Here is a 12,741-nt window from a genome sequence, read left to right on the forward strand (position 1 = left end):
ACAAAACAATTGGGGTCATATTTTAAAAGAGGTTTGGTACAGATAAAGTGAAATCTTGAAATCATAGTTTTGAGTACTACTCTCACTATCGATCAATAAACTCATCGCCAGAGTTACTCGCTTGTTAACCAACAACAAATTTGCTTTGAACCGCCGATTTTTCGGAGTAAGCTCTTTCTGGAATTAGGTTATTAGAAATTTATTATTAGCTGACGAGATTGTTAGACAGTCAGTTAACCAATGACACAATTTTCTAAATCACAAATTTCGTTAAACGGACATTTTTCCATCCACTTTATTATATCTTTTTCCATTTTTGTCTCCATCCCTTTCCTACATTTACTAGATTATCCAAAAATGTTGTAATAATTCGTACTGTTTGTTATACCCTCCACCATTCTATGAAGGGTATATTAACATTGTCATTCCGTTCGTAACACCTCGAAATATTCATAATAGACCCTACAAAGTATATATTCTGGATCAGCGTAAAATTCTAAGACGATCTAGGGATGTCCGTCTGTCTGTTGTAGTCTGTTGTGTTGTAGTTCGTAAATGGGCCATGTCGGTCCACGTTTTTGTATAGCGCCCATATAACGGTACCTCCCGATATTCGGTATTTTCATTATTTTAGCGTCATTATTTACCGGAATTGTTTAGAATTTCGTATTTAAAGTTCGTAACGGGTACTACAGCCTTTTACAACAATGTTGATATGCAGGTGCACGTCTTCGTATAGCCCCCATATAACGGAACCTCCCGATAGACGGTATTTTGACGATTTCAGCAACATTATTCACCGGAATAGTTTCAAATTTTGTATTGAAGGATTTTAATGGGTACTACAACTTATGGCAAAAAAATGCGTATGCAGATCCACATTTTCGTATAGCTTTCATATGACAGTACCTCCCGATACTCACCGTAATTGTTACAAAATTTCATATTTGAAGTTCCTAATGGGCACTACTGCCTATGACAAATAATTGTCTGTGTAGGTCCACGTCTTCGTATAGTCCCCATATAATTGTTTTCATTTAAGTGGTAGTTTTCGGGATTTTTCTTTTTGGAAATTTTTCAATTTCCTTCGAAATTGTGGAGGGTATTAAAAGTTCGGCACTTTCGAACTTAGCTGCTTTTTTACTTGTTGTTTTCTCCATTCAACCTATCTGACCAACTTCACTTAACTTAACTCCTTTTTACAATTTTGGTACATTGGCTGAAAATTTTCTCTTTGCTTTTTATATCATCCACCTTGGAAAGGAGGGTAAATTAACTTTGCCATTCCGTTTGTAACCACCCTAAATATTCATCGCATACCCCATAAAATATATATATTCATAATCAGCATAAAATTCTAAGTCGGTTTTACGATGTCCGTCTGTCTGTCTGTTGAAATCACGATACAGCCCACATTATTTGATGTAGAGCTTCAAAATTTGGCAGAACAATTTGTATTGTGCCTAGGATGGTTGGTATTGTAAATGATATATCGGTCCATGTTTTCGTATAGTCCCCATATAACGTACCTTCCGATATTCGGTATCTTGATGATTTTTGCCACATTTTTCACAGATTTGTCTAAAAATTGGTATTTGTAGAATGGGTTCCAGCTCGTGTGCCAAAACATTGTATGTATAGGTCCACGTTTCGGTATAGCCCACACATAATAATACCTCCCGATATTCGGTATTTTGATGATTTTTGCACATTTTTTAACAGATTTGTCAGAAATTGGTATTTGTAGTTCATAATGGGTTGTAGCTCGTGTTGCGCACATATTCGGTATTTTGATAATCCTAGTTACATTGACCCACATAATGTTGTTTCAAAATTGGTATTTAAGAAGATTTGGTAGATAACAATCCTTGAAGTATAAAATTATCTATATTTTTATACCCTCCACCATACTATGGAGGGTATATTAACTTTGTCATTCCGTTTGTAACTCCTCGAAATACTCATATCAGATCCAACAAAGTATATATATTCTTGATCAGCGTAAAATTCTAAGTCGATTTAGCGATGTCCGTCTGTCTGTCTGTTGTAATCACGCTATTTTTCGAATGAATTGAGATAGGTGGCTAAAATTTTGCACACATGTTTATTTTTCCAGTAGGCAGGTTAAGTTCGTAAATGGGCCATGTAGGTCCACGTTTTCATATAGCCCCCATATAACGGTACCTCCCGATATTCGGTATTTTGATGATTTTAGCGACATTATTCACGGGAATTGTTTCAAATTTGGTATTTGAAGTTCAAAATGGATACTACACCCTAAGACAGAAAATTGTCTGTGCAGGTCCACGTCTTCATATAGCCCCCATATAACGGTACCTCCCTATATTCGGTATTTTGATGATTTTAGCTACATTATTCACCGTTTATTTCAAGTTTCGAATTTGAATATGGTAATGGCTTATGACAAACAATGCCTATGTATGTCCACGTCGTATAGACCCCAAAATAACGGCTATATACGGTATTTTTTAAATTTTAACAGAATTTTTTAAGGATTTTATTTTTTGAAAATTTCCAAATTCGTTGCAAATTGTGGAGGGTATTAAAAATTCGGCCCGGCCGAACTTACTGCTTTTTAACTTGTTATCTATAAAATTATAGAGGTTTCCGTTTTGGCCCCCATGTAACGGTCTCACCCACTTCATGGTTTTTTGGAAAGTTTAACGGCATTAGTATTTGTAGTTTAAAATGGAACACGTTTGAATTCAGATACTGTTATATAAAAATGTTTTCTTTACCCAATGGTGGAGGGTATTTGAAGTTCGGTCCAGTTGAACTTAATGTTTTTTTACTTGTTTACAAGAATTTTTGTCATTAAGCAAGTAGGTCCGACTCCTTCACTTAACTGATTTCTTGATAGATGTTGTGTTTTTCCCGCATAATAATGGGCCAGCCACTTCAGCATCGATCCATATGTGAAATGACAGAAATTATATTTATCTGTATCTGCCAACTGCGTCTGATTGAGTATGAGTTACATTTTGAAGTTTATGCCAAAATAACGGCAATAACATAAAATTTACAATTCATTAACTGATAACTGATAAAACAAATGAAACGACGAAAAAAAAGGAGAAAACCCAAAACAAACACCATCACTCAACGCCACACCGAATACACGCCACAGATCGAGCAGTCATCGCTCTCAGTGAGTGTTCTGTTTGGTTCTGCCGAAGCCTCTAATCTATGGGAAAACAACACATGGCACAAATACGAAATAGAAGGCAGAAGAAGAAAACACACACACACAAGCTGGTGCGGAAAAACAATAATAACAAACCAAAGCAAAGCAAAAAAAAAAAAAAAAAACAGATCTAAACAACAATAAAAGAAACTGCGATACGCAAGTGATAATAACGGCAGTAGTAGTAGACAGATCCATGTTGGACCTGGTTGGTCGGTTGGCTACAATCTTGCGCGAACTAGAAACGTTCGGTTGTTCGTACCATATCTATTTGCCGGCTACCCAAGATACGATTGTTGCTGTTGTCTTATCACGAGACCCGAATGATATTCGCAAAATACGCACTGTCATTTCGTTAGTGTATTTGTGCGTAGTTCTCTCCCACTTCTCTCGGGGTGCTCTGAGGCTTCGAACCTAACGTCAAGATCTCTTGCAATGCCTAATGCCTATGTATTCAATATGATTTAGATATTGTCTATCAAATTGAAAGCGTCGGGGGAATACGTCGTTGGTATTTGCTAAAGTGCTTTTCAGTTTTTTCTTCTTCTTCTTCTCTTATCAGTGGTCAATGTAATGCGTAATGTGTGTGACGTAACAGCCACTGCCGGATCAGTTTTTTTCTCTTTAGCCAAGAATATATATTTTTATGTTTTATTTGTAGATAGTGGCTGAACCCTCTCTCAATCCGATTGCTCATAAAACTTGTACGGAGGTACTAGTTGTTGAAATATTGTATCGAACTGTATTCTCATAATTAGGAAGAATTCTACAATTGTAATGCGAAATTATTCCAATACAAATAATACAATATAAATCATAAATCACGGACACTAGGTCGTAGAGAAAAAAATGTGAGTTTACGGCACCTTACTTGATTTATGCATGTTCGATGATATACATGAAATTCTTAATAAGTACAACGGACTTCCCTAGCCGTCCTGGAATACTCTACCCTAATTTTAGAAGATGTCTCGGATAAGTTTAAGTACTTGGAGGTAGTATATCACGAGATAATTGACTATTTCTGTCGTATAGACTACGTCCTGTCCAGGGCCAATCGTCTGTATTTCGGATCCAATGGCATCTTTAGTATGAGGAGTGAGGTTTCTCATGGTGTTAAATTCTTGTTCTATCGGCAGGTTATTAGACATATCGTCGTCTACATTTTCCTTGACTGGTTTGGCATTTCGTCACATCCAAATAGATAGATTTTATATCTTTGTGGCAATAATTTCTAGGCCCTTCTCGGACGGATGCCATTTCATAAATAATGCAGATACAGACCAACAACAAACACAATGATATTTGATATCCGATATGTTATAGAGCTCGAAAATACCCTTGCCAAATTTTATCGAGATCGGCTTAGGTTTGGATCCTTAATCCGATTTCAGATTTTTTGTGCAAATAATGGCTAATATCAGCCTAAATGGAGTGAATTTCAGGGCGTACGTTTCCATTTGTTGGAACTTATCTCTGAAATATCCTTCTCGAGGTGAAATCATTCAAATTTGGTGAAAATTGATTCCAAATTGGATATACCTCCCATATATTAGTTCCTTCTGAATGAAAAATTCGAATTACAATTCGAATGAATCGAATTACAAATAGAACAATTTAAATGTTTCGAATGATATCTAAACAAGTTAAAGAGTATCCGTTGGTTTTGCGGTCAGTTATCCGTTTATTCAATTTTTATTATTATTCAGAATTATTCCATAGGAGAGCTACAGATGGAGTAAAACAATATTGTCCATTTCGCCTTGGTATGAGATAATCATTGAAGGTGACAGCCTTGGATAATGTGTATATAATTTTTGAAAATGCTCTTTATTCCAAATATTGATCCGTTTTGGGGGAAGTATTTTCCATCCGTTCCTCATACCTGATCTTCTGTTGGTAGAAATATTGGGATGTGCGAAATTTGAAGACAATAGGTCACTTATTTCACATTTTGCAATATTTATTATTCCGCAAAATGCTGACCCATTGTGGGGGAGGTATTACAAGGAGTGTGTCGATCCCATCTTATTCTGACCTCTGTGGAAGAGGTACCAGAAGGTGTGAGCCGTTTCACACCCTATCTTGTAATGGTTAAAATATTGGGATATGCGAAATTTAAAGAAAATGCGATGCATATTTCGCATTTTATGAGCGTTTTAGATAACCCTAATTTGGAGCCTTTGTGGGGGAGGTACTAGAAGGAGTCGTCCCGATCTTGCGGTGATGCAAATATGACGATTTCCAAAGATTGAACAAAATCATATTATCCATTCTCTTGCTATGCGGTAAATTATTTTTTTTATGAAAATTTTGACCTTTTGTGAGGGAGTTACCAGAAGGAGTACACCGATAAATCCCACTTTCACACCAGACCTTGTGATGTGTGTACTTTGAAGAGAACCGGATGCTTATTGCGGATTTTATTATCGTTTTGGTTATTCAAAACTTTGACCTTTTGTGGGGGAGGTATGGTTCGGTCTCTGCCATCTTTATAACAGATCACGTGTTGATAGAAATATTGAGATGTACCAAGTCTGAATGGAATCGGATGTTAATATCGTGTTTTATGAGCTTCATGAATATAGAAAAATTTAACCCTTTGTGAGGAAGGTACCAGAAGGAGTGAACCGATATCTTCATGCCAGAGCTTGGGTTAATAAAAATATTGCGATGTGTGAAATTTTAAGACAATCGGACTCTTACATCACATTTCATAAGAGTTGTAATTATTGAAAATTTTAACCCTTTGTAGGGCAGGTTCGTGATGGAGTGAACCGATATTGTCGATTTTCGCGCCTGACCTAGCACTGACGCAACTATTAGGATTTGCAAAGTTGGAGCACAATTGGATTATCATTTTTCTTTCTGTCCAGAAAAAATATTTCTTTGAAAATTTCGACCTTTGGTGGGGGAGGTACCAGAAGGTGTAAACCGATATTGCCCATCTCCGAACTCGATCTAAATTTGAAAAGAATATTACGATGTACCAAGTTTGGACCAAATCGGATATTCGAGAGTTATCGTGCGCACCAACCAGACATATATCGCTAAATCGACTCCAAATGTTCTGAAACAGATTTGGTCCAAAGAAACCTAGGATCTAAAACCGTTATTTCGACTAGGCACGTTTTGGCCGTTTCAAATGATATATTACCCTCTCTAGCCATATGGCTGAGAGTATAAAAATGAGTAGTAATTCTGAAAATGGCATATACTCCGGTCCTGCTTTTACTGACTAAGGTGAGAACACATAAAACGAAGTGTGGTGAACTGAAACACTAATTGAATTCGAGTGTTTTGACAATAGAATGACTGTGACTGTAGGACACGTTTTGTTGGAGTTTACATATGTTCCAATGCAGTGCCAGAAAGCTGAATTTTTAATACTTTTTATACCCTCCACCATAGTATGGAGGGTATATCAAGTTTGTCATTCCGTTTGTAACACCTCGAAATACACATTTTAGACCCCACAAAGTATATATATTCTTGATCAGCATAAAATTCTATGTCGATTTAGCGATGTCCGTCCGTCTATCCGTCTGTGGAAATCACTCTAGCTTCCGAACGAATTGAAGCAGGTTAATAAAATTTTGCTCAAATGTATGTTATTCCTGCAGGACTTTTGGTATTGAAAATGAGCCATGTAGGTTTATGTTTTGGTATAGCCCCCATATAACTTTACCTCCCGATATTCGGTATTTTTATGATTTTAGCGAATTTCTTCCCCAGAATTGTTCAAATTTGGTATTTGAATTTCATAATGGGTACTACAGCCTAAGACGGAAAATTGTCTGTGCAGGACCTCGAAGAGCCCCCATATAACGGTACCTCCCGATATTCGGTACTTTGATGATTTTAGGGGCATTTTTCACCAGAATTGTTTAAAATTTGATATTTGAAGTTTGTAATGGATACTACAGCCTAAGACAGAAAATTGTCTGTGCAGGTCCACGTCTTCGTATAGCCCCATATAACGGTACCTCCCGATATTCGGTATTTTGATTTTATCGACATTTTTTAAAGTTTCGCATTTGAATATTGTAATGGCTTATGACAAATGTTACCGACGCAGGTTCATGTCGTCGTATAGACCTTAATATAATAGCTAAGATTTTAACAGAAGTTCCAATGGTGGAGGGCCCGACCGAACTTACAGCTTTCTTACTTGTATTTTTCTAATATTGAAACCAAATGTCAATGATTTAAGCCCATACAAAACGATATTGAACTTTGCAAATATTTTTGGGGAGAACCCCCAAAAAGAGAAACATTTAATTGAAAATATCAATTACTTCAGAGTGGAAGGGAGTGTTGCCTCACCATAACTAAATATGTTAATAGTGTGGAACAATTCACTAAATCGCCGTTGGAATATGGTGTCATAACCTCAAGTCATGATCCCGTTTCTTGTTTTCGAAAATTCTGTTCCCAAACTGTTTCCATAGCACCTTTTTCAAAAAGGTAGTTGACAATTATTGCGAGCAGTTTAAGTTATGGATTTAGGGGGCATTTCATGTCACTTCAATGTCCACTTCCACTCTCGAACAAAAATATAAAAGACATACATACACGTGTATGTGCATGTATGTGTAGTTGCTGTGACGAGTGCCACAGCAGTCTAATGTACAGAGAATTCGGTAAGTGTTTCGACTTTGCAACATTGTATTCGATTGGTATTCTTTTTATTGTCTGTCATAAATTTCATGTGCGCGGAAGTGCGGGAGGATGGTGTGTGTGTGTGTGTTTGTGAGCGTATGGCAGATAACTAAGAGGTCTAATGCCTGACGAGAAAAGTGAGTGTTTGTATGATTTGTGATGGTGCTAGCGGTCGGTTGGTCGCTCGCTCCGTTGATGGCAGTGGCGTTGCGATTGTCATTTTATGATGTTTGATTGACATAGAAAATATTTGCCTGCAATTGCGTGAATTGTGGATTTAAGCGCCATATTTTTTGTTTCATTTTTTTACTTGGCAAAGCAATAACACCAACAACCACAAAATACAATGAAAATCATTCAAGGAATTGATAGTGTGGCAAAAAAACAAAAAGAAAAACTAAATACCGCAGTAGTAGCAGCGGAGACATGGTGTTAATGTTGGACACATTTATTTTTAATTTGTTTTAATTACTTCGACATGAAGAAGTGTGACGACGACGTCAACTCCAAAGCATTTGATAAGAATTGCATAGCAAACATGGCATTGTTTGAGGGTTCTTCTAAAGACTTTTCATAATTTAATATAGGTATGATTTTTGTGCAATTTTTATTATGGGTGTCGATGCAGGCTTTTAGGATTTTTATGTAATAACAACTTTTAAAAACAAAAATTCGTTATGGCTCGTAAAGACCACTATTTAGAACCAATGTAGTATGTTAAAGTTTTAACGAAATAGAACACAGTTTCAAATCAACTGGCTGACAGTCTGACCAAAAAAATTGTTTACATAAATCATGCCAAATATCTGAGCCCTACTTCCAAGTTAAAAAAAAATAAAAAACAATTTGCAAGAAAAATTCTTAAAAAAGCTGTAAGTTCGGCGGGCCGATCTTTGAATACCCACCACTATTTGGAACGAATTTGGCAATTTTCAAAAAAAAAGTGCGTTAAAAAAACTGTTTAAATCTTAAAAATACCGAATGAAGCCGTTATGTTGGGGTCTATACGACGACGTGGACCTGCATCATCAAAATACCGAATATAGGGAGGTACTTTTATATGAGGGCTATACCAAAAAGTGCACCTGCACAGAAACTTTTCTGTCTTAGGCTGTACAATCCATTACGAACTTCAAATACCAAATTTGAAACAATTCCGGTGTATAATGTAGCTAAAATCATCAAACCACCGAATATCGGGAAGTACGGTTATATGAGGGCTATACCAAAACGTGGACCTGCACATACAATTTTCTGTCTTAGGCCGGTTAATAATGTCGCTAAAATAATCAAAATACCGAATATAGGGAGGTACCGTTATATGGTGGTTATACAAAGACGTGGACCCGCACAAACAATTTTCTGTTATAGGATGTACTATCCATTACGAACTTCAAATACCAAATTTGAAATAATTCCGGAGAATACTGTCGCTAAAATCATCAAAATAACGAATGTCGGAAGGTACCGTTATATGAGGGCTATACCTAAATGTGGACCTGCATAGACAATTGTCTGTCTTAGGCTGTAGTATCCATTTCAAACTTCAAATACCAAATTTGAAAGAATTCCGGTGAATAATGTCGCTAATCACTAAAATACAAAAATAGGGAGGTACCATTACATGGGGCTATACCAAACCATGGACCTACACGACCCATTTTCAATACCAAAGTCCGGCAGACATAATATACATTTGAGTAAAATTTTATCAACCTACTTAATTTCGTTCGGAAGCTAGAGTGATTTCCACAGACGGTCAGACGGACAGAAGTCGCTAAATCGAAATAGATTTTTTTTGCCGATCACGAGTATATATACCTAATGGGGTCTAAAATGTATATTTCGAGGTGTTACAAACCGTCCATACTTTGGTAGAGGATATAACTGGCCGACTGACCAAAGTAGTACATATTTTCACATTTCATCTAACACGGATAAAAATCCTGATGTGTGCAAAATTACAAGAAAATCAAATACTTATAACCAATTTTATGAAAAATCGTAAATTCTGAAGAATTCCATATTCATATCAGGTTTCTGTTTGGGAGAAATATTTGTCTTCACTACGGATATTGCTCTAGCAAAAATATTTGGAAGTGCGAAATTTGAAGAGAGTTGGATGCCTATTTCACATTTTATGAAGGTTTTATTTTTCCACCCATCTTCACCGCAGATCTTGTGTTAGTAGAAATTATGGAATGTGTGAAATTTGAAGAGAACCGGATGCTTATTTCGGATTTTATGCTCGTTTTGGTGACTCAAAATTTGGACCCTTTGTGGGGGCCGTACCAGAAGGAATGGTCCGATCTCTACTATCTTTTTAACAGGAAGCTGGCATAGCTTCAGGGATGTATTTCTATAATATTACCAAGAATATAATACAATGTTCAATCACGTTTATATTGGTTTAAATCTTGGTCATTTCAATTGTATATCTTTTACTTCTTCAGCATCATTACAGATCTAGACGCCCAAATGTAGTGGAGATGAAACTAAGAACCTGTCTCTGTATGAGGACACGAAAGTGAATACGAACAAAAAATTCCATACCAAATATAATTTTCAATTTTTTATTTAATAAAAAAATCAAAAAAAAATAGAAAACATTTTCGCAAAAATTCCCACAAAACTGAATTACGTGGAAGAAGAAACAATCGAAACAAATTTCACCTTCTTCGCTGAGGTGGGACCACCTTTAGTATTCAACGGCTATAACATATTCAAAGTTGCTTAAGATTTGGTACATATTTTTTATATCCTCCACCATAGTTTGGAGAGTATATTAAGTTTGTCATTCCGTTTGTAACACCTCGAAATACACATTTTAGACTCCACAAAGTATATATATATGTTCTTGATCAGCATAAAATTCTATGTCGATTTAGCGATGACCGTCCATCTGTGGAAATCCCTATAGCTTCCGAACGAAATGAAGTAGATTGACAAAATTTTACTCAAATCTGTATTATGTCTGCAGGACTTTAGGTATTCAAAATGGGCCATGTAGGTTCACGTCTTCGTATAGCACCCATATAACGGTACCTGACGATATTCGGTATTTTCACGATTTTAGCGACATTATTTACCGGAATTATTTGAAATTTCATATTTAAAATTCGTAATGGGTACCACAGCCTATGACAAAAATTTTTGTATGCAGGTCCACGTCTTCGTATAGCCCCCATATAACGGTACCTTCCGATATTCGGTATTTAGATTATTTCAGCAACATTATTCACCGGAATTGTTTCAAATTTGGTATTTGAAGTTCATAGTGGATACTATATACTAAGATAAAAATGAGCAATGTAGGTTCACGTCTTCTTATAGCCCCCATATAACGGTACCTCCCGATATGGGGTATTTTGATGATTTTAGAGATATTATTTACCGGAACAATTTCAAATTTAGTATTTGAAGTTCGAAATGTATGCTACAGCATAAAACAGTAAATTGTCTGAGCAGGTCCACGTCTTCGTATAGCCCCCATATAACAGAACCCCCGATATTTGGTATTTTGACGATTTTAGCGACATTATTAACCGGAACTATTTCAAATTTAGTATTTGAATTTTGTAATTAACACTACAGCCTATGCCAGAAAATTGTCTGGGCATGCCCACGTCTTCGTATGGCCCGCATATAACGGAACCCCCGATATTCGGTATTTTGATGATTTTAGCGACATTATTTACTGGAATTATTTCATATTTTGTATTTGAAGTTCGTAATAGATACTACAGCCTATGCCAGAAAATTGTCTGTGCAGGTCCACGTTTTATAATCCCCATGGTACCTCCCAATATTCAGTATTTTGACGATTTTAGCTACATAACAAACAGATTTTTTTCAAGTTTTGCATTTGAATATTGTAATAACTTGCCTATGCAGGTCCACGTCGTCGTATAGACCCTAATATACGGCTACATTCGGTATTTTTAAGATTTTAAACGGATTTTAATTTTTATGAAAATTGCCAAATTTGTACCTTATGGTGGACAGTATTCAAAGTTCGGCCTGGCCGAACTTACAGCTTTTTTACTTGTTTTTATTCAAGTTTAGCATTTAAATATTTATAATGGTTTATGACAAAAGTTGCCTACGTCGTCGTATAGACCCTAATATAACGGTTACATTCTGTATTTTTAAGAGTTTAAAAGATTTTTTTACGGATTTAATTTTTTTAAAAATTCCCAAAACCGTTCCAAATGGTGGAGGGTATTAAAATTTCCGCGCGGCCGAACTTAGCTGTTTTTTACTTCTTTATTTTTTCAATAATATATAAAATTTGCCCAGGAGAATAAAACCACTCTACTCTCTGAGAAATAAGTTGCTGGACATTTCTTGGTAGAAAGTAACCAAATACCTACCTTTAAAGTGTTATCAAACCCACAATTTTTCTTTCGTTACACATTCTGCATTCGAAAATTTTTTTGTAATCCTCACATATTGTTGTCATTTTATTTATAGAATTTTTCCATTTCCATTAACCCATTTACTTTAAATGATTTGTATTTAAGAAATACTAAATTTATTACTAATTAATTTGCTTTGACATAAGTGAGACAATTTTTGTGTAACCTAATCTCACAGCCAATAAATTAGTTTCTAAACAAACTGAAATATATTTAAAGAAATACTTCGTTTGAAAATGTTTTCACAGCCTGCCGGTATTGTGTTACATGGCACGAACACAAACGTCAACATACAATGTACCTATCTGTTGTAACATTTAATTAAAGAAGAGTTAAAAACAATTACATCTGGTGACAATAACATCGGCTATTAATAGCAGCAAACCATTCTCAAAACATTTCCATTTAAATGCCGGTTCACATTATTTTTTACCGAACCCCACACACACTCAGCAT

Source organism: Musca domestica, unplaced genomic scaffold, assembly GCF_030504385.1.
Source record: "Musca domestica strain aabys unplaced genomic scaffold, Musca_domestica.polishedcontigs.V.1.1 21, whole genome shotgun sequence".
NCBI lineage: Eukaryota > Metazoa > Arthropoda > Insecta > Diptera > Muscidae > Musca > Musca domestica.